The sequence below is a fragment of the Bos indicus x Bos taurus genome, chromosome X (assembly GCF_003369695.1).
Source record: "Bos indicus x Bos taurus breed Angus x Brahman F1 hybrid chromosome X, Bos_hybrid_MaternalHap_v2.0, whole genome shotgun sequence".
NCBI classification, from domain to species: domain Eukaryota; kingdom Metazoa; phylum Chordata; class Mammalia; order Artiodactyla; family Bovidae; genus Bos; species Bos indicus x Bos taurus.
This window is the reverse complement of record NC_040105.1, coordinates 2,950,920-2,978,836: the sequence shown is the minus strand read 5'-3', so window position 1 is coordinate 2,978,836 and position 27,917 is coordinate 2,950,920.

Sequence of the window (27,917 nt, the reverse complement as noted above, 5' to 3'; positions counted from 1 at the left end):
TTTGAGTGCAGTAGTATTACTCTTTTATAGATTATATTGCATTTAAACTTATTGCAAAATCATGGCTATATTTCCCTGTGCTGTACAATATATTCCTTTAAGAACAAAAAAACTTGTTATTTTTGAATTGGGGTAGAGTCAATTAAGAAACAGGGCATTACGATTTAGCATATGAATTTTGTTGTTGTTCAGTCATATGACTCTTTGCGACCCCATGGACTGCAGCACGCCAGGCTTCCCTGTCCTTCACTGTCTCCCTGGTGAAGCTGCTCAAACTCATGTGCATCGAGTCGGTGATGCCATCCAACCGTCTCATCCTCTGTCATCCCCTTCTCCTCTTGCCCTCAGTCTTTCCCAGAATCAGGGTCTCTTCCAATAAACAGGCTCTTCGCAGCAGCCGAAGGATTGGAGCCCGAATTCTGGTGGGGCACATTTAGACTATAGCACAATTTTTTTTGTAACTCCATATGTTTTTCTGATTAATAAACAACAAATGTGCCGATCTAACTTATCATTCATTAGTTTATTATAAGCATTCAATAAAATCCTTTTGTGATAAAACCTTCAATAAGATTGGTTCTAATAGTTCTACACTTAAATATCCGATCTCCCTGGAAACAGGCTGGTGCACTGGGACGACCCAGAGGGATGGTACAGGGAGGGAGGAGGGAGGAGGGTTCAGGATGGGGAACACGTGTATACCTGTGGCGGATTCATGTTGATATATGGCAAAACCAATACAATATTGTACAGTTAAAAAATAAAATAAAATAATAAAAAAATAAAATAGGAAGTATTAATAATCTTCAGTCATTCTATGTCAGACTTCACAGGGTTTTGTTATGTGAAAAATGAAATGTATGGCTTAGTCCGTTAGTTGTTCACCTGAAATTGTCACAACATTGTAAATTGGCTATGTGTGTGTGTGTGTGTGTGCGCGCTCAGGCACTCAGTATTCTTCAACTCTTTCTGACCCCCGTGGACTGTAGCCCGCCAGGCTCCTCTGTGCATGGGATTCTCCAGGCAAGAACACTGGATCGGGTTGCCATGCCCTCCTCCAGGAGATCTTCCCCACCCACGGATTGAACTCGTGTCTCTGATGTCTCCTGTATTGCCAAGAAGGTTCTTTACCACTAGCAGCATCTGGGAGTCAAACAAATAAATGAGAGAAAAAGAGCAGTTTGCTGCTGCTGCTGCTAAGTTGCTTCAGTCGTGTCCTACTCTGTGCAACCCCATAGATGGAACTCCTGCTAAATTTCAGATGATGGGAAGAACGAGAACTGAGCTTCCATTCAGTCAACTTCTGGATAAGCTAATCAGCTTCTAGATAAGCCCGTTCATCTGCTATACCTCAATACAAAATGAAAAGTTAAAAAAAATGAAATTACAAAGCAGGTATAATAATCCATTGTTATAGAATCCAAGGGGTAGAGCTGCTGCTGCTGCTGCTGCTGCTAAGTCCCTTCAGTTGTGTCCGATTCTGTGCGACCCCAGAGACGGCAGCCCACCAGGCTCCCCCATCCCTGGGATTCTCCAGGCAAGAATACTAGAATGGGTTGCCATTTCCTTCTCCAATGCAAGAAAGTGAAAAGTGAAAATGAAGTTGCTCAGTTGTGTCCGACTCTTCGCAACCCCATGGACTGCAGCCTACCAGGCTCCTCCGTCCATGGGATTTTCCAGGCAAGAGTCCTGGAGTGGGGTGCCATTGCCTTCTCCGAGGGGTAGAGCAGATTTTTTTTTTCCATAACAACTATAATTTTTTCCCCCATCGTCTGTGGTTTATTTTAATCATTTTTTTTTTCTTCCTCCATCCATTTCTCCTTGAATATAAGGCCTCAGGAATAGATGTCTGTGACAGTTCGTTTTACTGAAGTGACGATGGAAGTGAAAGATTGTTTTACTGATGAAGACTCCTACATCAGGATTTGGACTAGAGCCTATGTTTGATATTTATCCACTGGCTGAAAGATGAATCTCTTGAAAAATGACAGACCCCCCCCCCCCAGTAGTGGTATTTATACCCAAACCTCAGGATACTCACCTTTACATAAAGGCACAGTAGATCCTACAGTTTCACTGGCTTCTACCCCTCCACTCAAAATGTAGGTTCAGTTCAGTTCAGTCGCTCAGTTGTGTCCGACTCTTTGCGACCCTATGGACTGCAGCTCACCAGGCTTCCCTGTCCATCACCAACTCCTGGTGCTTGCTCAAACTGATGTAGGTAGAAATGTTGAGAGGATACAAAAAAAAAAAAAGACTCTGAATGGGATGGGCAGGAAATAAGTAAATGAGAGAAAAACAGCAGTTTGAACTCCTGCTAAATTTCAGATGAACAGGACAAGAACGAAGCTTCCATTCAATCAACTTCTAGGTAAGATATTTTTGTCTTTTTATTTTTATCTTTTCCCTATATTGCAATTTAGTGTGTGTTTACATGGGTTTCCTTTGTGGCTCAGCTGGTAAAGAATCCGCCTGCAATGCGGGAGACCTGGGTTCCATCCCTGGGTTGGGAAAATTCCCCTGGAGAAGGGAAAGGCTACCCACTCCAGTATTCTTGGGCTTCCCTTGTGGCTCAGCTGGTAAAGAATCCGCCTGCAATGCGGGAGACCTGGGTTCCATCCCTGGGTTGGGAAGATTCCCCTGGAGAAGGGAAAGGCTACCCACTCCAGTATTCTGGCCTGGAGAATTCCATGGACTATATAGTCCATGGGCTCGTGTGTTTAAATGCAGAAAGGGTTCATCTTTAAAATATTTACTTATTTTTAAATTATCTTTGGCTGTGCTGGGTCTTCGTTGCTGTGCGTGGGCCTTCTCTAGTTAAGGTGTTTGGGCTTCTCACTGCTCTCCCTTACTTGCTCTGTGGAACGTGGGGTCTTCCGGGACCAAGGATCGAACCCGTGTCCCCAGCATTGGCGGGCAGATTCTTATCCACACTGCCACCAGGCAAGTACTTCCTAGGCTTCATCTTTATAAGAGTTAAATTCCCATTGCTTTTCTTTCTTTTTTTAAATAATTAATTAATTTTTTTTACTTTACAATATTGTACTGGTTTTGCCATACTTGACATGAATCAGCCATGGGTGTACATGTGTTCCCCATCCTGAACACCCCACCCACCTCCCTCCCCATCCCATCCCTCTGGGTCATCCCACTGCACCAGATCCGAGCACCCTGTCTCATGCATCGAACCTGGACTGGCGACTCTTTTCACATGTGATAATTGACATGTTTCAATGCCATTCTCCCAAATCATCCCATCCTCGCCCTCTCCCAGAGTCCAGAAGACTGTTCTGTACATCTGTGTCTGTTTTGCTGTCTCACATACATGGTTATCGTTACCATGTTTCTCAATTCCATATATATGCGTTAGTATACTGTATTGGTGTTTTTCTTTCTGGCTTACTTCACTCTGTATAATAGGCTCCAGTTTCATCCAGCTCATTAGGACTGATTCAAATGTATTCTTTTTAATGGCTGAGTAATACTCCATTGTGTATATGTCCCACAGCTTTCTTAGCCATTCATCTGCTGATGGGCATCTAGGTTGCTTCCATGTCCTGGCTATTATAAACAGTGCTGCGATGAACATTGGGGTACACGTGCCTCTTTCCCTTCTGGTTTCCTCAGTGTGTATGCCCAGCAGTGGGATTGCTGGATCATAAGGCAGTTCTATTTCCAGTTTTTTAAGGAATCTCCACACTGTTCTCCATAGTGGCTGTACTAGTTTGCATTCCCACCAACAGTGTAAGAGGGTTCCCATTATAAGAGTTAAATTCCCATTACTTTTCATGCTGAGCTGCAGTCTGTAAAATCATGAGACAGGAAAAAAATACGGGCAAAACTTGCCTTCTCAGTTTGGCAACTGACATAATTCACGGGCCAAAAAGTCTTAGATTCCGGCAATGCTTGAGTGAGTTAGGAGACATTTAAAAAAATTTAACTGAGAATTAAAATGATTCAGATGAGCTTGACCTCCTGAGTGCAGTTGAATGTGAACAGTACTGTTCCCAAGGAAACAACATGCTCTTTTAAAAGGGGAATAAAGACTTTGATTATGCGAACCTGTATATGAAGCTCTGTTATTCCCTTGAACTGTTCCATTGTCTTCTTACTGGCCTTCAGCACTTAAACAATCCACTGCAAGTTACCCAGTCTATTAATGTCGCCAAAGCAACTGTTTTTTTTTAAATGTTATTTTTTCCTTTTTGAAAGACATGAAAGAAAAAAGTTTGTTCTTTAATAATAGGATCTTGATATCTAGTCCTTAACTTCTTCAGTTCAGTCGCTCAGTCATGTCTGACTCACTTCCCTCAAATTGCTCCGATGCATTTGTGATTAAAAGTGATTGAAAGAACATCAGTGATATTGGATCCAGCCAGACAATCCTACACAGGGTGTGGTGGAGAATTTCAATGCATTCATTTAGAGCTTTTTTGTTTTTCCTGTCTCTCGTGGAGGCTAGTGGTCTTTCATTTCAGACAGAGAGTCAGACATGATGGAACTCAGAATTGCTAAGACGCTTCAGATCATGGTCGCTGGGATGCTGAGGAGAAAGTTCATCTCTTAAAGTTAGGCATTTATAAAGTCTTTGCTGTGCTGTGCATAGTCGCTCGGTCGTGTTCGACTTTGCAACCCCATTGACTGTAGCCCGTCAGGCTCCTCTGTCCATGGGATTCTCCAGGCAAGAATACTAGAGTGGGTTGCCATGCCCTCCTCCAGAAGATCTTCCTGACCCAGGTTTGGAACCAGGGTCTCCTGCATTGCAGGCAGATTCTTTACCAACTGAGCCACAAGGGAAGCCCCAGAATACTGGAATGGGTAGCCTGCCCCATCTCCAGGGGATCTTCCCAACCCAGGAATCAAACCAGGGTCTCCTGCATTGCAGGTGGACTCTTTACTAGGTGAGTGGTATACCAGGGAAGCCCTTATAAAACCTAAAAAATATAAAAATAGTTGCAGTGGGTCAACCAGTGATTGTTGTTGTTCAGTCTCAATGTCCTGTCTGACTCTTTGTGACCCCGTGGACTGCAGCATGCCAGGCTTCCCCATCCTTCACTATCTCCCAGAGTTTGCTCAAACTCACATCCATTAATTCAGTGATGCCATCCAACCATCTCACCCTCCATCATCCCCTTCTCCTCTTGTCGTCAGTCTTTCCCATCATCACGGTCTTTTCCATTGAGTAGGCTCCTTCCATCAGATGGCCAAAGTATTGGAGTTTCAGCTTCAGCATCAGTCCTTCCAATAAATATTCAGAGTTGATTTCCTTTAGGATGGACTGGTTGGATCTCCTTGCCGTCCAAGGGAATCTCAAGTGCATTCTCCGGCACCACATTTTGAAACCATCAATTCTTGGATGCTCAAGGCTACCCACTCCAGTATTCTGGCCGAGAGAGTTCCATGGACTATGGGGTCATAAAAAGTCAGACATGACTGAGCGACTTTCACTTCCTTTCAGCTTTCTTTATGGTCCAACTAATGAATGAAAAATTAGCTAATCACCCAAATCAGTAAATCTCACATATCACAATTTGTTGAGGAATAAAAACACTATGTTAAAAAAGAATATTGTAAAGCTATCATCCTTCATTTAAAAATAAATAAATTTAATAAAGAATAGAAACATTGTGAAACATTTGACTGGGAAAAACGGTGCTCTGAGTACATTCCATAAGAGGTCCCTCTCGTTTTAGCATTTGTAATGTGCTGATTGGGCATTCCTCCTTACATTTAATTGATAAGGAGTAAGCCGCTGTAGCGGCTTCCCTGAAGCTCCATTGGTAAAGACTCCACCTGCAATGCATGAGATCTGGGTTTGATCCCTGGGTCGGGAAGATCCCCTGCAGAAGGGAAAGGCTACCCACTCCAGTATTCCTGCCTGGAGGATCTCATGGACAGAGGAGCCTGGCAGGCTACAGTCCGTGGGGTCGCAGAGAGTCGGACACAACTTACGGCTAAACCACCAACCACCACCAGGACTGCTGCAGTGAAGAATGTCACTGCAACTTTGCATAAAGAAGGACTAAATCAGACCCCGTGAGCATGGGTCCCCATGGCGTTTCTAACATAAGTAGGTGAGCAGTTGATGAGCACTGCGGGTAAGCTGAGAAGGAATCGCACTTGATGGAACAAAGCCTGGAACGGCCCTCAGTCTGGGAACTCCGGCAGGAAGGTACAGGGATTTCACTCTTAGAGCACGTCTTCTCTTGCTGATGGAGATACGAATAAGGAAGCGACATGGAGAGAGAACACGCAGAGTCTTCGTGGAGACATTTCCCAGACAAGGCAGTGGTCCCCATTAAGCGGGAGGAGCGTGGTGCTGAGCTTGTAGCCATGACGACGGCATCTGTCCAGGAAGCAGAGAGACACCATCAAAGCCTGTTTCTTTGCAGGAACAGCGGTCATCCGTGATCCCCTCTCCTCCTGGCTGTGTCTGTGTTCCAGCATCATCAACACTGACACTCAAGAAATCTAGGGAATTGAAGCCATTGGGAAAATGCACGACTCAATGATGTTTACCAGGTCCCCTTGACAGGCATATTGTATTAGCCGCTTACTCTTGTCTGACTCTTTGTGACCCCGTGGACCGTAGCCCGCAGGCTCCTCCGTCCATGGGTTTCTCCAGGCAAGAATACTGGAGTGGGCTACATTCCCTTCTCCAGGGGATCTTCCCGACCTAGGGATGGAACACAGGTCTCCTGCACTGCAAGCAGATTCTTTACCTCTGAGCCACCAGGGAAGCCCAGAAGCCTCTTAACCCTGTTTATTTGGTAGAATCTCTGATGATACAAAGGATGTCCTTACCAAAATATAATAAAGAGTGAGTCTCCACAGCAAAAACAGATTAGCAGTTTCTAAGCCGGGGGTTGGGGTTAGGATTAATTTTTGAGTTTTCTCAGATAAATATAGTATGCTTTTTAAACTTTATTTTTAGAGAGATTTAATTGACATAGAGCATCACATTAATTTCAGGCATAGAACATAATGATTCAATATTTGTATACACTGTGAAGTGATCACCACAATAAATCTAATTAATATCCAACACCATGCATAGTTACAAACTATTATATTTGTGATGAGGACTGTTAAAATCGACTGTCTTAGTAACTTCAAAGTATACAGCACAGTATTGTTAACTGTGGGCTTCCCTGGTGGCTCAGACAGTAAAGAATCTGCCTGCGATGCAAGAGAGGTGGATTTGATCCCTGGGTTCGGAAGATCCCCTAGAGGAAGAAATGGCAACTCACTCCAGTATTCTGGCCTGGAGAATTCCATGGACGGTATAGTCCATGAGGTCACAAACAGTCGGACACAGCTGAGTGACTTTCACTTTCACTAGCTTATACATTTGTTTTATATATATATATAAAAAACATACACATTTATGTTATATATATTACATATATAATTATTCTAATATAATTAATAATATATAGTAAATTGTTACAACTACTTCTAAATAATAACAATTATAAATTATAAAAATATATTTTAATACATAATGTACTATTTACAATATCATATATTATAATACAGTATATGTAAAACAAATGTACATGCATACCTTAACATCTTTTTCTCCCTAATATGTTATTCACTGTTCAATCTCATGAAATAAAAACGGTTAATTCTTGTTCAGCCTTGGTATTTTGGGTTGACATGATTTTTTTTTTGTTAAACATATAACACAAATTTATATTTTCCTTTCCCTTTGCCATAAGAAAATATTTGTTTAGCCTGTGGACAAGGAAGCATATGCTATTTTTATTTACTTTCCTGCTGTGAGTGTAATATGTGTGAAAAAGATAAGTAATTTAAATACCAGACTCTGATGCTCACGTTTACTAAAAGGAGTTCTTTGCAAGATTCCCAAAGAAAGCGTGTGTTTAAAAGACAAATGACTCTGAAATCAGTATCTTTGGCCAAGATGTTATTACCAAGCCACTGATTTTAACACATCACGTCATGAGCGGAAAATACAAAAAGTGTTAATCACTCAGACTCTTAGCGACCCCATGGACTATATAGCCTTCCAGGCTCCTCCGTTGATGGGATTTTCCAGGCAAGAATGTTGGAGTGGGTTGCCATGCCCTTCTCCAACAATGATAAAGCTAAAGCATATTGGAGAATTACTGTTGCTGGATCTAGAAAACAATAATCCTTGCTGTTGAGTGGCTAGAACTAAGATCCTAGTATAGTGAAGTTTTTTTTGTTTTTTTGTTTTTTTTTCCATTTGTTTGCTTGTTTTAAATGATGTGGTCTAATAGGTTATTTAGACTCAGGTTTCTGCTTAAAAAAAAACCAAAAACCTTGAATTTTAGGAAAAAAGCACTTTTGAAGTATGAGGGTGCTCAAGAAGAAAAAAATAATGTCTAAGTTGAAAGTTCAAACATGAAAAGGTAAGACGAAATTAAAACAACAAAATTGTAAAACTATGTAATCTTTTTTCATTGAAATAAGTGGCAGTTCCTTTTACAGCTTACTTCTACAAATCCACATTGGATGTCTGGAGCTGGTGGACGGATTATCTCCACTGCGCTCAATTTACAGAGCTGGGGATTATCCTTTTTTACAGAAATACCATTTTCCCTCCAAATCCAAAATGATTACTTTGTATCCTGTGCCATTTGGAACTCACCAAGGGTCTTTTCTTTTGGCATGAAAATGCAGAGAGATCTGTGCTTCTCTAGAGGAAAATCAATTTGAAAAGAAAAAAAAATTTTTTTATTATTTCTAAGGGAAGAGATTAAATCTAATTAAAAAAGTAATAAAAATACTATTTCTTCCAGAGCATTTTTCTTGTTAGATTCGGGTTGTGTGTGTGTGTGTGTATGTGTGTGTTCTGGCTTCACATTTTATTAGCTTCCTAGTGGAAAGAGGAACGATTTTAGGATACTTTCCAAAAGCTTATTATTCTGGTAAAAACTAGAACAGAGTTTTAACTGAATCATTCTCATCTTGAGGACAAAATTCTAACTCTGAGAAGAAATATACTTCTATAAATGAACAGAATTTGAAGTGGAAAGAATATTTATTCTGCATATATGTACATACAGTCTGTATGCAAATGAGCTAACTTTTAAAAATGAATGTGCTTCTCTAATTTGCAGGTAATTATGATAAAAAGGGGTTTGGCCTGATAGCTTTTAAATTGCACAGTAACTTATGCTGGAAACTCCACAGAATCTAATTCTTGCCTTTGGGGGCAGATGTGGGTATAAGACATGCTGGTTCAGAGACAAGACTTTTTCTTCTATAATTTAGAGAACTCCTTTTAGGACCTTTGTGTTTTGTCTGAAAAAAAAAGTGTTCAACCTAGAACTGGCCCACTTTCTAGTTTTCTCAGAAGCTTACCAAAATAACAGTAAACTCGATTGTGGATGAACTGATGTGGGTTAGGAGAAGGAAGAGGTTCAGGTGCTGTGCTCATATTTCAGATTCCATATAGGGTCTTATATATGATACATACAAGCTTCCCTTGCTTCAGATTCCATTTAGGATCTTATATATGATATATTTTGCTTTTGAACTGTGGTGTTGCAGAAGACTTTTGAGAGTCCCTTGGACTGCAAGGAGATCCAACCAGTCCATCCTAAAGGAAATCAGTCCTGAATATTCACTGGAAGGACTGATGCTGAAGCTGAAACTCCAGTACTTTGACCACCTGATGCGAAGACCTGACTCATTGGAAAAGACCCTGATGCTGGGTAAGATTGAGGGCAGGAGGAGAAGGGGACGACAGAGTATGAGATGGTTGGATGGCCTCATTGACTCAATGGACATGAATTTGAGCAAACTCCAGGAGGCCTGGCATGCTACAGTCCATGGGGTCGCAACGTTGGACACGACTGAGCGACTGAACAACAACAAAACTCCCAAACTAAGCAGATAATCCTAATAGATGATATATTCAGACATACTACATATATTATCCTCCCATCCAGTGAGGAAAGTTGCTTATTCACTAGAAAATGTCAGAAGTAGAAGGTGGCAGTTAAAATGCACTCTCCCTGTGGCTTCTCTCTGCATCATCATGAATACAGATGACTTACCTGCAGGCTGCATGCGTTCAATCCCTGGTTGGGAAGCTAAGATTTTGTATGCTGCATGGTGCAGCCAAAAAATAAAAAATAAAACTCACAAATTTTGAGGAATGATTCTAATTGCCATAGAAGAACATTGTGGACCAGTCTAATCGTTTTCACGAATAGATATTTTTTTGGACACTATGCAAATACTCTATTTACATGTGCAGAAGTCTGCGTGATCATTACAAACTGAAGAATCAGTACAGCACGCTGCAGTTCACTTCAGTTGCTCAGTTGTGTCCGACTCTTTGCGACCCCATGGACTGCAGCACGCCAGGCCTCCCTGCCCATCACCCACTCCCAGAGCTTGCTCAAACTCATGTCCATCGAGTCAGTGATGCCACCCAACCATCTCATCCTCTGTTGTCCCCTTCTCCTCCTGCCTTCAATCTTTCCCAGCATCAGGGTCTTTTCCAATGAGTTAGTTCTTCCCATCAGGTGGCCAAAGTTATTGGCGTTTCAGCTTCAGCATCAGTACTTTCAATGAATATTCAGGGTTGATTTCCTTTAGGATGGACTGGTTGGACTGGTTGCAACATACTGCATTAGATTCTAAAAACGTCCCTGTCTTAAGTTCATCATCCATGCTGAAAACTCACTGTCTGTAACTAATTGCCTGTCAGCAGTCACCATAATCTGATTACATTTCTTAATAAGAAGCTAAAAACTGTTGATCTTAAGGAACGATAATTAATACAGGTTCCCTATAGTGCCGGCATCACGGTCTCGTAGCTGCAGTGTCTTGCCAGCGTAAAGGACTCAAGAATGAGCTGGTGACCCATGTAGACCTCACATGTGGAACCACTCACCCATCTCCTAAAAGTTATTTTCCTCATAAAATATAAACAATCACAGGCAGATTGCTGGAATGTAAAGTCAGCGCTTTCTTTGCTTGTTGAGTGGGATCTGTAATCATCTGGAAATGCCAAGGAGCTCTTCAGAACAGAAGGGTTTACCTATAATACACCTGAGGTTCTGTCTGGGTCTCTCTCGGGTTACAGTGGTAAGAAAACAGCCTCGTGGAGGCATTTGGAGCATGCCATGGGTCAGGAAGTTCCCCTGGAGAAGGGATAGTCTACCCACTTCAGTATTCTTGGACTTCCCTGGTGGCTCAGCTGGTAAAGAATCCACCTGCAAGGCGGGAGACCTGGGTTTGATCCGTGGGTTGGGAAGATCCCCTGGAGAAAGGAAATGTTACCCACTCCAGTATTCTGGCCTGGAGAATCCCATGGACAGAGGAGCCTGGCAGCCTACCGTCCACAAAGCGTGGAGTCACAAAGTGTCAGACACAACTGAGTGACTAACACTTGCTTAGAGATGATTAACAATGCTGTGATAATTTCAGCTGGACATAAGTTGTTAGTCGCTCAGTCGTGTCTGACTCTTGGCAACCCCATGGACTGTAGCCCCACCAGGCTCCTCTGTCCATGGGATTCTCCAGGCAAGAACACTGGAGTGGGTTGCCATGCCCTCCTCCAGGGGGTCTTCCTGACTGGCGTCTCCTGCGTTGGCGGGCAGATTCTGTACCACTGAGCCACTGGGGAGGTCAAATGCTATAGATGCATAACTGATGAGAACTTACTGTATGGCTCAGGGAACACTGCTGAACTCTCTGTGATGACCTAAGTGGGAACGAAACCCCAAAACGGGGTGTATGTTTATACCTAAAGCTGATTGACTTTGCTTTACAGCAGAAACCAACACCCAACACAACACTGTAAAGCAAGTATACTGCAATAATAATTAATTAAGAAAGAATGATGCAAGAGAGTTGACTGGACAAACACGCTCTTGTCCTCAGCAAACCTCTTCTGTCCATGGCTGCAGATGACTCCTAGTTCCTCCCTTTTAGTTTGTGCTTCACGCCGTCCCAGGGAGCCTCCTTTTTCATTGTGTGCACACTTGTCCGCCCTGGGGAGATGTAGTGGGGCCATGTTTCCCATGCTGTTGATCCAGGTGGACTGGGACCCTGATCAAGGAGCAGAATCATCACTGTCTCCCTTGCTGCTTGAAATACAGGGCATCCAAGAGGAAATGAAGTCCATGCCACCCCCTCAGCGCTTCACAGTTTATTTGTAGATGGGGCATTCAGTCCACATTCCACAGTTAGCCAATAGGACAGCCAATAATACCTACCAGTTTTGCCATATAACATTAAGTTGTTGTGCAGTCCTTTGCTGCTGCTGCTGCTAAGTCGCTTCATTCGTGTCCGACTCTGTGCGACCCTGTAGACGGCAGCCCACCAGGCCCCGCCCTCCCTGGGATTCTCTAGGCAAGAACACTGCAGTGGGTTGCCATTTCCTCCTCCAGTCCCTTAGTCGTCTTCTATTCTTTGCGATCCATGGACTGTGGCACACCAGGCTTCCCTGTCCATCACCAACTCCCGGAGTTTGCCCAAACTCATGTCCATCGAGTCGCTGATGCCATCCAACCATCTCATCCTCTGTCGTCCCCTTCTCCTCCTGCCCTCAATCTCTCCCAGCACCAGGGTCTTTTCCAATGAGTTGACTGTTTGCATCAGGTGGCCAAAGGATTGGAGCTTCAGCTTCAGCATTAGTCCTTCTAATCAGTAGTCAGGGTTGATGTCTTTTAGGATTGGTTTGACCTCCTTTCTCTCCAAGGGACTCTCAAGAGTCTTCTCCAGCACCACAGTTCAAAAGCATCAATTCTTTGGCACTCAGCCTTCTCTGTGGTCCAGCTCTCACATCTGTATATAACTACTGGAAAAAGCATAGCTTTGGCTAGACGGATCTTTGTTGGCAAAGTGATCTCTCTGCTTTTTAATATTATAAGAGGAAAAAAAAATCAAATACTTGTAACATAAATTATCTCATTTGTACTGATCAGGAGCAGAATTGGAATAAGGGTACTTAATTGATGTTCTGGAAACCACTTGCATTCTACTTACTTTGAGAGGATAACTTTAGATTTTTATGGAAGACTAGTAAACACACACACACACTTCCTCTGATTAATCTGAACTTCTCTACCTGAAATTAGCTTCATCAAGGAAAGAAATCATCTTAGTGTAGCAAATATAAATGCCTTATCTCCTAATTTCAAACATAATCATCTCCCTGCTTGCATATTGATAGAAAGTTAATCAGAGTGAGAAATCTCTAGCAGTTTATGTCCCTATAAATATTAACAGGGTATACCTGATGTTTTATGTTTCAGAAATAAATTTCATGACTATTATATTTCCTTGGGTAGAACTCTCAGTGGATACTTGTTTTCCTTTCATCATGAATTCCTTTCGGTTTTACGTTTGTCGTAGTTGGCAAATTTTGTACAGTCAGCGGAAATATAATTCTTCGTGAAGATCAGGCGGTACAATATTGTGGAGAAATAATAGTGAAACAACTTAAACAGAACATGTCACCGCAGTTTGTGGTGACATTTATAAATGTACTTTCGCTTTAAATCTATGAGATTGTTTGCATACCCAAGTCAGAAAACCAGGGTATAATTTTGTCCTTTGTCTTGTGCATCATGTCTCAAACTTGTAGTAGTTGGGCTGGAGAGATTCCGTCTTTATCACATTCTGCTTGCAGGCTGTCTCGCTTCAGTCACGTCCGATTCTGTGTGACCCTATAGACTGTAGCCCGCCAGGCTCCTCTGTCCATGGGATTGTCCCAGCAAGAATACTGGAGTGGGTTGCCATGCCCTCCTTCAGGGGATCTTCCCCACCCACGGATGGAACCTGCATCTCTTACATGTCCTGCGTTGGCAGGTTGGGTTCATTACTACTAGCGGCACCTGGGAATTCCCACCATTTTCACCTTTAAAAAAATGTAATAAAAATCTTCTGGTGATTTTAGTTGTACCTTTTTTGAAAAAGTGGTATATAACGAATGGCGTTAAATTGAGAAAACAACTGTTTTCCTTGCATTAAATTTTGTTTTCCTCGGTGTTACATTAATTTTCGAACACAAACTCATTCCCATTGGTCAGTCACTGACAAGCATATTGAATATCTACACTTGGCTTGTTGAGATAAATAGGTTTTCAAGAATTCTTTTAAGCCACAGTCAATCAATCTGGGTGCTCAAGAGTTTTGCAGAATATGTTCATTTTGAGAAAGTACCTCCCAAGATTTTTAAAGAACGTGATGTTAAGATACTCTCTGAAATTATTTGACTGTATGTAATGTGTGCATATATATGCGTGGGCAAAATCAGGCCTCTTTGTAAGTGGCAAAGTCCATTGTTGGGACTCCTAAGGTTTCATCCAGGGCAACTTCAAGCTGGATTGGAAATAGTCTTATTTTTGTAGTTTAATATTAGGTTGATCCATTTTGGATTATGGAAAAAACTGATACTTCCTAACTATGTATTTCTGGCTTATAAGCTCATTATATATGCAAGACCTATATTGATTCATATTATATATATCCTCTGCTTCCTTGATGGTCTTAATCCTCAGATTTTAGTTTCTTCCATTTTTAAACCCATCACCGTTCAATGTCATAGCAACTGCTCTTCAAACATTTCTTAAGTAAGATCTTTAGCACACTGCTTTTTAAACTGAATCATCATTGTTGCTGTTTTGTCACTAAGTCATATCCAACTCTTTTGTGACCCCCATGGACTGTAGCCCGAGAGGCTCTTCTGTCCATGGGATTCTCCAGGCAAGAGTACTGGAGTGGGTTGCCATTCTCTTCAAGGGATATTCCTGACCCAGGGATCAAACCTAGGTCCTCTGCATTGCAGATGGATTCTTTACAAGGAAGTCCCAAGTTTTAAAATAAAATAAAATTAAAAAAAATAATAATGATAACCCCCCCCCCAAAAAAAAGAATATATAGGAGCCAGGCACCGTATTATATGCATTACCATGATTTATTCATTTCATGCTCATAGCTATCCCATGAAACAAATACCACATCCATCTCCATTTTACAGATGCGAAGACTGAGATATATGAAATTAAATGACTGCTAGTCCTCAAAAAAAAAAAAAAAATACAAGGAAGTCCCAAATCATCACTAGACACATTTTTTGTCATAACATTTTTTTTAATGTGTGTGTCTATAGCACATGTGTTTCCATGAGTAAAACTATAATAATTGAATCTATCTGTAGAAAACTTAGCTATTATCATTATCCCTCTCTGTATTTGCATAATGTCTGTCCATATCTAATATCTAATCTATATCTACAGTGAGATGATAAATAATGAAAGTCTTTCTAGGTGGTTGAGAATGTTAAAAGTAGGGACTGACTTTTACATTTGTTTCTTTTTAACTGCCTCAGTTTTATGTCAAAAAAACATATATTACGTTGTAATACATAAGAAAGGAAAGGGGAAAATTTCCATTTAAAATGCGATATTCATATTATAATGTTGATTGTCCATAAAACATATAGTAAATAAGGTGTCATCCCCAGCCATTTTATAAAGAGGATCTCTTAATTTTAAACCAAGCATTTGGACCAAGAAATGATGATTTCATATGTATGAGGAATATTGGTAGGTGTTTACAACCCAGAGTTCTGCGTTTATTTCCAGGAAATAAGAACAATATATTTGCATTCAAAAGCATGATTTTCTATTTCTTCTTTTTTTTTTTTTTAGGAACTGAAAAACATCTAGAACGGTGTTATTTATATATCTATCTTGATGGATAAATCTGAACAATGTATTTTAAACTCAACCATATACAGTTTTAGGGCTTCCTTAGAGGCTCAGATGATAAGGAATCTGCCTGCAATGTGAGAGACCCAGGTGTGATCCATGGGTTGGGAAGATCCCCTGGAGAAGGGAATGGCAACCCACTCCAGGATTCTTGCCTGGAGAATCCCAGGGACTGAGGAGCCTGCAGAGCTACAGTCCATGGGGTTGCAAAAAGTCAGACATGACTGAGCAACTAACACACACACAGAGTTATACTGCTTTATGCAGTGTACACACATCTTTGCATCATTTTCATTTCCTATCTATAGTACATACTCGCCAGCATATTTATAATTATTGCATTATTAAATGTGATTTTAAGAGTTTTTGATATGAGGTTCAATTATCCATGCTTGGCCAAGTGTCAAGGTTCATGGGGCCATCCTGTATCTATTTCAGACTTTAGTGCCAGTTTCTATGATCCAGTTTTTCTTTTTCTGTTGCTTTCTTTGTATCGTCCTTACAGAGAACTGTTTATAAAGCAGCACCATGATTCATTTGACTCTCTCTCTCCCCCTTTCCTTCTCTGTACGAAAATTCTTAAAACTCAGTTTACTTAGTTCAGTTTTGGTAAAGATAATTAAAGCAGAGAGGCAAACAAATGTGCTCGTTGCTAAAAAGTGCTAAAATGAGAGATTTATTTAAAAAGCTCCGTTAAGTGACAGCATAGATTTGTACACATAGGAAGGGACACGTTGTATATTTTCCATATCTGCAGCCACTTATCTTTATTCATTTTCATTTTGTTCCGTGTGGTCACCACTCACACAAATGATGGAGACAGCCATTCTGAAATGTTCTCAGTATTTTGCTTAAATGGTCAGGGGGGAAAAAAAAGACTATTTAAATAGGAGACTATTAACTCAATCATTGAAGCAGAAAATGTTCCGACAGTCATCCAAAAGTATCTTTCCTCATACCACTTTCATTTTCATTCCAGAAAGGTGGGTTTTTAAGACCATAAAGATAGGTGCAAGTCAGCTGGAAAGCTAGCACAAAGACTTATTAGGCATCTGTAGCTCTCAGCTGAGTCACTCCATGTGGACTTCATTTTTGTTACCTATTGTCTGGATTTATTTTAGGATAAAAGTGAAGTAAAATGGAAATCTGTGTTGTGTTCGTCGCTCAGTCATGTCGGACTCTTTGCGACCCCGTGGGTTGGAGCCCACCAGGCTCCTGTGGTCGGCTCCACCACAGGAGCCAGGCAAGAATACTCCAGGCAAGAATTCTCCAGGCAAGAATACTGGAGTGGGTTGCCATTTCCTTCTCCAGGGGATTGTCCCAACCCATGGAAAGAACCCAGGTCTCTTAGGTCTCCTGCACTTGCAGGCGGGTTCTTTATGGTCTGAGCCATCAGGGAAGCCCTTGGTAACTAAAAAGACAGTTCTGATTTTTCAGAGTTGAAATTGGTCTGAGAAGTAGCACCCATTTGATGGGACTTCCCTGATAGGTCAGTGATTCAGAACTTGCAATGAGGGGGCTGCTGATTTGATCCCTGGTTGGGAAACTGAGGTACCATGTGTCTTGGGGCCAAAACACCTAAATGTAAAATGGAAGTAATATAGTAACAAATTCAGTAAAGCCTTTAAAAATGATCCACATTAAAAAAAGAAAACCTGAAAAAAATGCAATGACAACAAGGGTCAGAAGGGACATATAAAAGCCAATTTTGTATTTTGCATGTGCTCATGAAAAAGGTTTTTACTACATGTTTTCTTTGCTCTTTATAATTCTTTAAAAAAATAACATTTGACAAAATAATGCCACCTGCTGTGAAATTGGTGGACCTGGAGACTGTGATCCTGAGTGAAATAAGTCACAGAGAAGGTGAAATATCCTATGGCATCCCTTATATGTGAAATCTAAGGCAAAATGATACAAATGAACTTATAAAACAGAAACAGACTCACAGAATTTGAGAATAAGCTTACGGTTGCTGGGGAGAAGGATGGGGGAAGGGATAGTCAGGGAGTCTGGGATGGACATGGATACACTGCTGTATTTAACATGGAGAACCAGCAAGGACCTGGTGTCCAGCACAGGGAACTCTGCTCAATCCTCTGTAATAACCTTATGGTTCTCAGGGGGAAGGATGGGGGAAGGGATAGTCAGGGAGTCTGGGACGGACATGGACACACTGCTGTATTTAACATGGAGAACCCGCAAGGACCTGCTGGACAGCACAGGGAGCTCTGCTCAATACTCTGTAATAACCTTATGGTCACCAGGGGGGAAGGATGGGGGAGGGGATAGTCAGGGAGTCTGGGATGGACATGGACACACTGCTGTTTTTAACATGGAGAACCAACAAGGACCTACTGGACAGCACAGGGACCTCTGCCCCGTGACATGTGGCAGCCTGGGTGGGAGGGGAGCTTGGGGGAGAAGGGATCCCTGTGTATGTGTGGCTGAGTCCCTTTGCTGTCCGCCTGAAACTGTCACGGTGTGGTCCGTCTGCTGTTTATTGTTCTTGTTGGGTCGTCAAGTCCTCTTCAACTCGTTGCAACCCCACGCACGGCAGCACACCTGGTTTCCTTGTCCCTCACTATCACCCGGAGGTTTGTGCACATTCATGTCAACTGATTCAGCGATGCCATCCAGGCATTTCATACTCTCTCGTCCCCTTCTCTTTTTTGCTGTCAGTCTTGCCCAGCATCAGGGTCTTTTCCCACGAGTAGGCTCTTCACATTAGGTGGTGAAAGGATTGGAGCTTCAGCTTCAGCATCGGTCCTTCCAATGAATACTCAGGGTTGATTTCCTTTAGGATGGAGTGGTTTGATCTCCTTGCTGTCCGAGAGGCTCTCAAGCATTTTCTCTAGCACTACAATTTAAAGCATCGATTCTCATTGGCTGTATCCCAATACAAAAATAAATAAATAAATAAGAAATAAATAGAAATAACATCTGAAAGGCTTCTTTGCTAAGAGATTACTGAAAAATAAATTCCACCAAAACAAAACAAACAAAAAACCCAAGAATGCTAACATTTGAAATGTTTGAAACTGGTATCCAGTTTTCAGTTTTTGAAGGCTTCCCGGGTGGCGCTAGTGGTGAAGAGCCCACCTGCCAGTGCAGGAGACAGATTAGATGCAGGTTCCATCCCTGGGTCAGGAAGTTCCCCTGGAGGAGGGCAAGGCAACCCACTCCAGTATTCTTGCCCAGAGAATCACATGGACAGAGCAGCCTGGTAGGAGCTACAGTCCATTGAGTCTCAAAGAGTCAGACATGACTGAAGTGACTTAGCTTGCAACCACTCTACCTTTTTCTTTGTTGGTTGGTTGATTGATTTTTCTCTTTATTAGGTACCTGGAAAGGAATTGTTCACCCTGGAGATAATAAATTAACAAAAAAAGGAGCCTGTCCTGTTGTTTTTTTTTTTCCCCCTCCAATCTTGGTCGTTGAAGGGGTCCATCTCATTGTGGCTGCTCCCAGGATGATGGAATTGGGAATTTTTATTAGTTTAATTGTTGAAATGCCTTTCCCCGTAGGCCACTTACAGAACACTTAACAGAAGGCCGTAAATTGTGGGAGACAGCCAGATGAACTAGGACACAGTCTCATTTGCTGTTGAACTGGACGAGCACTTAATGGTTGGCATGGGACGTGGGCGGACGGGAGTGAAGCAAAGCTGAAAGGAAACATCTGCTAATAGACAAGCACGTGTAAAACGGGATATTTTGTAATTAGATGTCTTTGGTTTGTTGGAGCAGAGGGCTGTTGTCTCCCGGAGCTTGTCCTGCAAAAAGCATGACCTAGCCTCAAGCCAGAAAATACATATTCAGTGCCAGTGTTTAAGGAGGTGCTATGAATTTCCCGAGACAGGCAAAGACTCCAAGACTTCCACAGATTGGCCTCAACAGCATCAACTGTTCATGGTTCATAAATTTGTGAAAATAGAATTGCTTATCCATTTGTAGATCATTATATATTTCTACTGTTTTTTCCCCAGGGGGCCTATCTGAAACAAGAAGACATTAGTTTTGCTATATTTTGGACCCAGGTCCGAGATCATCATCATCATCTTTTTTTTGTTGTTGTTAATATTTATTCATAGATTTATTTGTCTTTGCTGTTGTTGTTAATATTTGCTTATAGATTTATTTGGCTGTGTTGGGTCTTTGTGGTGGCATACGGGATCTTTTGCCATGGCACACGGACTCTAGTTTGAACTGCAGGGATTGAACCCACACCCACTGCATTCTAGACCTCCACGGAAGCCCCCAAGGCCATTCTTTCAGCAACCCTTTCCCCCTAGACTCTGAGAGACAAGCCCCTCCCCATCACCTGGAGACTTCTGTGGGGCCTTGTGAGAGCACGTGAACTAGAATCCTTGTTACATGGACACTCATTCTCTAGGCTGCCGTGTTTTCAGGACTCACAGTTTGCGAGCAGAGAGGCAAGCTTTACAAACATTCATTGTAGCTGAGTAAAAGCTGGAGACTCGATGATCCCTCAGCCTAAGAAGATGGTAGTGTGTGATATGGTAGTATGTGAACGTCATTCAGTCATGTCCGACTCTTTTGCGACCCCACAGACTATATATACAGTCCATGGAAATCTCCAGGCCAGAATCCTGGAGTGGGCAGCCGTTCCCTTCTCCAAGGGATCTTCCCAACCCAGGGATAGAACCCAGGTCTCCCACATTGCTCCCGCATTGCAGGCGGATTCTTTGCCAGCTGAGCCACAAGGGAAGCTGAAGAATACTGGAGTGGGTAGCCTATCCCTTCTCCACGGGATCTTCCCAACCCAGGAATCGAACCCAGGTCTCCCGCATTGCAGGCGGATTCTTAACCAACTGAGCTATCAGGGAAGCCACCATAACATAATAATAACCTAAGAAGATATACAGTTTCAAACATAAAGTTTTAAGTGATGGAAATAAGTCCTCGGGTTTTTTTCAATTATATGAAAACCCTAGTAAATGCATTCTAGTGTAATATATATGTACAGTAAAAAAATGTCTTTCAGCAATTTATAGTCTCATTCTCTGTGAAGAATTTCAGAAGCAGGAAATGTGGGCCCGCCCTCCCTTATGTGAATCTGTAAATACATTTTGGAATTCAAACTATTTTGAATTTCAGCTAATTAATGTACCTTCCAGAGTTTAAAAAAGTTTTGCAAATCTTTGTGCAAATTTATCTTTCGCTGCACAATATTAAAGGCAGAAATGGGTCCTCTTTTCCAGAAGCATGGCCTGCTAAGAATCTAGCGTGTTGGGAACCGTGGTGAGGTGTTTACTGCCTGGTAATGATTTCTCAAGAATTAAACGGTAGCAGCTGTCTCCCTGACTCAGCGATTCATGCACCTCCCGTCTCCTGACCACACCTCCACTCCCTGCTGGCCTTATGAGTGAGTTAAGGAAACTCTGGAGCCTTCTGTGTCACCCCTTCACTCCTCAGGTTATTAGAGAAACGTCCGTAAAGTGTAACACTTGCGGTGTCTGTGTGCAATCTTGCAGTGACCTGTTCCATTAACTACAGAGTTACCCCTGTGGTTTTCAGTCCAGAACCAAGAAAAATAGCATGTGTGCACACAAGCACACACACACACACACACACACATGGACACACAAACACAAAGAGAAATAACATGCAGACACACACACAGAGACACACACACAGACATACACACACACAGGGAAACAGACACACACACACACACACAGATGCATACACACACAGACATACAGACGCACACACTCATAGGCACGCACACACACAAACACAGCCACACACAGACACACAAACCCACGCTGGTATCCTCAGTCTGTGGGCACATAGCAGCTCTGGTTTCATTTTTGTCTTGCAAAACTTGGCAGGTAGATAAGCCTGGGGCTTAGTTGCCCAGGACCCCTCCAGGGGCTCCACCAAGTTTCAAGATTCCTCCCCCAGCTCTTCTATGGTGTTGCAAGCCTCGCACTCACAGCAGGCAGCGTCCAGGCAGGTTAGAAGCAAGGTCAGGGGCCCGCTGTGCTTTGCCTCTGAAGCCCCAACAAGACTATTTATTTAATTCCCCTAAGGACGGTCAAGCCAGACTAAATAATACTAGTTTAGTCATTAAGCAAAGTCAAGGACCTTCAGTTCCTCCTCAAGGGCTGTAGGCAATACCCTGAGCCATATTCTGTGGGCTGTCTTATAGCTACGGAAACCCTCGCCAGGTGGAGAGGTTAAGTACATGATGAGCAGACTGTAGCCAGGTCATGGGCTGACACAGTTCCAAGACCTGGCCTCAGGAAATGGGAACGGAGCAACTCTGGAACTCAAGGTTAATTGTATCTGAAACAGTCAAGATGACTCTTAGCAGACAACCAATGATCAGTTTCAAGTTGACTGTTAGAGGTGCCTGCTGTTTTTATGTGGAACACCCTCCCTCTGTCTATAAAAGCTCTTACCTCCTAACTGTCAGTTGGGGGTGAGGGGGTGGGCAGGGAGGCAGCCTTTGGACAGGAGTTCGGGCTCCCCCTCTCCCTTGTTGCTGGCTTCCAAAATAAACTTTCCTTTCCAGCAGTCTGGTCTTTTCACTGGCTTTGGAGCAGGGAGCAGCCAGACCCCACTTTGGGTTGCATTATGAAACCGCCTACGTTGGTGGGTTGTTCCACTTCGTTTCTGATTAGAACTCCATGTGCGAATACCCCATCATTTTTTTTTATCCCTTCTCTGTGCTGTGGGCATAATGAGAGTACTTCCAGTTTGGGGTTCTTGAGGATGAAGCAGCGGGCAGTTGGCTTTCATGCGGATGGCGCTCAATCATCTTACATAAATACCTATGGGGGAAACTGCGGAGTCATTGCCATAGATGTAAGGGAAGCAGGAAGGAACTTGTCAGAGTGGCTGAACTGGTTTTCCTCCTTCCCTGCAGGGCATGACAGCTAAATAGGCTCCCTTTTAAGAACCCTGAAGGGTCTGTTAGGAAAGACACAAGGAAGGGGAACAGCTGCTGTCTTTTCACATGTCTCTTCTGGCCAACTCTTCTCGGCATCAGAGAAGTTGGTGCTGGAAAATAAAGTATATACGGTAGTAAAGAAACCCCTGCTGATGCAGGAGACCCAGTTTTCATCCCTGAGTTGGGAAGATGCCGGGGAGGAGGAGATGGCAATCCACTCCAGTGTTTTTGCCTGGAGAATCCCAGGGACAGAGGAGCCTGTGCTTTGTCACTCAAGTCGTATCTGACTCTCGGCGACCCCATGGAGTGCAGCCCACCAGGTACCACCATCCGTGTGGATTCTCCAGGCAAGAATACTGGAGTGGGTAGCCATTCCCTTCTCCAGGGGATCTTCCCAACCCAGGGTTGGAACCCTGGTCTCCCGAATTGCAAGCAGATTACTTACCGTCACTAAGTCCCACTCCTGTGACCTCCATGGACTGCAGCCCACCAGGCTCCTCCGTCCATGGGACTCTCCAGGCAAGAATACTGGAGTGGGTAGCCATTTCCTTCTCCCAGAGGAGCCTAGTGGATTGCAGTCCATGGGGTCATAAAGAATCAAACAGACTGAGCGACTGAACAATAAGCAGCCCAGGTGTCTACTCTAGCAATCACGCTGCAATCATGGGTTAATCCATGATTAACCACTACCCTGAATTTTTTGTTTGTTTTTATTGTGGTAAAAGTCATATAATAATAAAACATTATTTTAATCCTATTTAACTGCACAGTTCAGTGGCAGTAAGCACATTCATATTGTTGTGTCCTGCAAGTATTTATTTATCTTCTTTGGCCTGGTTATTATGTTGTTTTTCTGTAAGGTTATACCCAACTCTTGCCCCCTCATGAATCGCATGTATCCAACTCCTTTTGTGTGTGTGTGTATAAGGTTGTATCCTTTTGTGTAAGGTTGATTCCTTGCACAAGAATACAAAGTTGTATCCTTACTTTTGTGTACGGTTGTATCCAACTCTTGCGAAACCCCATGTAGCCCGCCGGGTTCCTCTGTCCATGGCATTTTCCAGGCAAGAAATACTGGAGTGAGTTGCCATTTCCTTCTGCAGGGAATCTTCCCCACCCAGGGCTCGAACCTGATTTACAGGCAGATTGCTGTCTGAGCTGCACTCTAGACCGTGGTTTTACATTTTAATTATTTATTTTTATTTTTGACTAGACTGGATCTTTCTTGCAGCACACAGGCTTCCTTGATTTGCGGGGAGCCGGGGCTACTTTTCCTTGGGGTGGAAGGTTTTGCGGTCTCTTCTCTTGCTGCACAGCACTGGGCTACAAGTTACTGGCTTCAGGAGTATTTCTCTCTCTCTCTCTCTATATATATATATTTATTTATTTGCTTTGAAAGCTTTACTCTTTAACCAAAGACCTACAGAGAGTCACCTGTCTTCCAGGCAGCAGGCAGCCTGCAAGGCTGCGTGGTTGGCTGCAGTCTTTCTCTCCAGCAACGTGGAGTCTCAGCTACGCTTGGTTGAGCTGAGTGACTGGCTGGTGCCATGCGCCCCTCCCCAGGCCTGCGCGCCTGTGCATGCGCGGGCGGGGTACCCTCGTGATCGCGGCGGGCCGGGGGCACAGTCCTGCCTGCACAGAAGAACCTGGGGCAGGCCTTATCTGCATTTTCTGTGCACCTCTGGCCTTACTGTGCTGTCTCTACCGGGCCTGCCCACCTGTGTGTGCGTGCGGGGTACGCTTGTGATCACAGGGGTCTGGGGGCGCAGTTCCGTTTGCACAGAAGGACCTCGGGCAGGCCTTGTCCGCATCTCTCCTGTTGCTCTGGCCTGGCTGCATCGTCACCATCGGCCCTGAAGCTTTGTCTCCTACCATCCACCCTCCACCCCGGCCTTCCCCGGAGGCGGACTGGCAGCCGGGTCCTCCCGTCGCCTCTCCTGGTGCCAGCTGGACGCCTTCTCCTTCTACCATGCTGGGCGTCTGCATTTGCTGGGCGTCCGGCTAGACGAACTTGGTTCAGTGACCTGTTCGGGAAGCAAGCAGAAGCCAGTCCTTTTTAAGGAAAAAAAAAATTTTTTTTAAATTTATGTTTGGCTCTGCTGGCTCTTCCGTTGCTTTTGGGTGGGCTTTCTGTAGTCATGTCGAGTGGAAGCTTCTCTTCTTTGCAGTACACGGGGGATTCTCATTGTGGTGGCTTCTCTTGTCTTCCAACATGGGCTCAACACTTGTGGCTCCCAGACTTAGTTTTCTTCCCCCGTGACATGTGGGATCTTTGTGGAGCAGCCCCATGTGTCCTGCATGGGCAGACAGATTCTTTTTTATTTTCATTTTTTTTTAACAGAATACCATGTATTATTGATGGTTTTAATGAAGTTAGTGAAGCTAAAGAGAAAATCAGGCATAATTTATGTATTTGATAACTTGGTGCAAGTTATGTTTCTGTTTAGATCCATCTTTTTTGAATATGTCACCAATCAGTTCAGTTCAGTCACTCAGTCGTGTCTGACTCTTTGCGACCCCATGGACTGCAGCACGCCAGACTTCCCTGTCCATCATCAACTCCCAGACTTTACTCAAAATCCTGTCCACTGAGTTGGTGTCACCAATGTTTATACATATTTGTATATGTTTATACACATTTGCGGAGAAGGCAATGGCACCCCACTCCAGTACTCTTGCTTGGAAAATCCCATGGACGGAGGAGCCTGGTAGGCTGCAGTCCATGGGGTCACAAAGAGTTGGACACGACTGAGCGACTTCACTTTCACCTTTCACTTTCATGCATTGGAGAAGGAAATGGCAACCCACTCCGGTGTTCTTGCCTGGAGAATCCCAGGGATGGCAGAGCCTGGTGGGCTGCCGTCTATGGGGTCGCACAGATTTAGACACAATTGAAGCCACTTAGCAGCAGCAGCATACACATTTGACCTTCAGCGTGGGATAGCTCCTCTAGGCCTTCCTGTGCCCACGCAGCCCCCGCTCCTTGGACGTGGGGTTGGTACTCCCAGATGGTAACTGCAGCCATGAAATTAAAAGACGCTTACTCCTTGGAAGGAAAGTTATGACCAACCTAGATGGCATATTCAAAATCGAGACATTACTTTGCCAACAAAGGTCCGTTTAGTCAAGGCTATGGTTTTTCCTGTGGTCATGTATGGATGTGAGAGTTGGACTGTGAAGAAGGCTGAGCGCCGAAGAATTGATGCTTTTGAACTGTGGTGTTGGAGAAGACTCTTGAGAGTCCCGTGGACTGCAAGGAGATCCAACCAGTCCATTCTGAAGGAGATCAGCTCTGGGATTTCTTTGGAAGGAATGATGCTAAAGCTGAAACTCCAGTACTTTGGCCACCTCATGCGAAGAGTTGACTCATTGGAAAAGACTCTGATGCTGGGAGGGATTGGGGGCAGGAGGAGAAGGGGACGACAGAGGATGAGATGGCTGGAGGGCATCACTGACTTGATGGATGTGAGTCTGAGTGAACTCCGGGTGTTGGTGATGGACAGGGAGGCCTGGCGTGCTGCGGACACAACTGAGTGACTGAACTGACTGATACACGTTTGATGGATATATTGCTCATTATTCCAAACACACTTTCTGGGTTCTAATGTTTATTTGCAAAAAATCTTGGTATTTATAGACAGCATCTATTCATTTACATGATAGAGTTTTACAAATGTCCTTTAAATTTAGTAACTTTTTTGTCATGGGAGTATTCTGATTATGTAGTTGCCAAATAATAGTAATGACATTCGCGCTACATTTTTAAAGAAAGAACAGTGATTGGCTTCCTCCATCAAGTACCTAGTTTGGATCATTGTCGTCGGCAGGTGGATTCTTAACCACAGAGCCACCAAGGAATCCCAGGGATGGCTTGAAGAATGAGCCGTGCGCATTCAGAAATGGTGGCTTGTTCTGTGGGGTTCAGGCATCCCACTCCAGGCATCTGTTTGGGGACCCAGCCACGTGTGTCACGGAGAAGCACGCAGCTGATGACTGAGTCATAGGAGCATGACAGGCAGACACTCTGGATCCTTCCAGGCCTGCTTGGAACAACCCCACGGAACCCCCCTCCAGGGCTCTGGCTCTGAATGCAGAAAGGCTGGGTCCTTCTGTGTGTCCTGCTCACTATAAACCATGAACGTGGCTTTTCCTTCTGTCTTGGCATCCCTGACAGCACATCCCTTTCTCACCAAGGGTGGGAGTGGGAGGCTGGCCTGGTAAAGGGACCCAAGGCATTGGTTGTACTCAGGGTTAGGCTGACTGTGGTGTTTACCAGGAGATCATATGTTGAGTGGGGAAGACTGAGCTAGTGGAGGTGATGGAATCCCAGTTGAGCTATTTCAAATCTTAAAAGATGATGCTGTGAATGTACTGCACTCAATATGCCAGCAAATTTGGAAAACTCAGCAGTGGCCACAGGACTGGAAAAGGACAGTTTTCATTCCAATCCCTAAGAAAGGCAATGCCAGAGAATGCTCAAACTACCGCACGACTGCACTCATCTCACACACTAGCAAAGTGATGCTCAAAATTCTCCAAGCCAGGCTTGAACAGTACATGAACCGTGAACAGATGTTGAAGCTTGTTTTAGAAAAGGCAGAAGAACCAGAGATCAAATTGCCAACATCTGCTGGATCATCGAAAAAGCAAGAGAGTTCCAGAAAAACATCTCTTTCTGCTTTATTGACTATGCCAAAGCCTTTGACTGTGTGGATCACAATAAACTGTGGAAAATTCTGAGAGATGGGAATACCAGACCGCCTGACCAGCCTCTTGAGAAATCTGTATGCAGGTCAGGAAGCAACAGTTAGAACTGGACACGGAACAACAGACTGGTTCCAAATAGGAAAAGGAGTACGTCAAGGCTGTACATTGTCACCCTGCTTATTTAACTTATATGCAGAGTACATCATGAGAAACGCTGGACTGGAAGAAACACAAGCTGGAATCAAGATTGCTGGGAGAAATATCAGTTACCTCAGATATGCAGATGACACCACCCTTATGGCAGAAAGTAAAGAGGAACTCAAAAGCCTCTTGATGAAAGTGAAAGAGGAGAGTGAAAAAGTTGGCTTAAAGGTCAACATTCAGAAAACTAAGATCATGGCATCCGGTCCCATCACTTCATGGGAAATAGATGGGGAAACAAGTAGAAACAGTGACAGACTTTTTATTTTTTTGGACTCCAAAACCACTGCAGATGGTGACTGCAGCCATGAAATTAAAATATGCTTGCTCCTTGGTAGAAAAGTCATGACCAACCTAGAC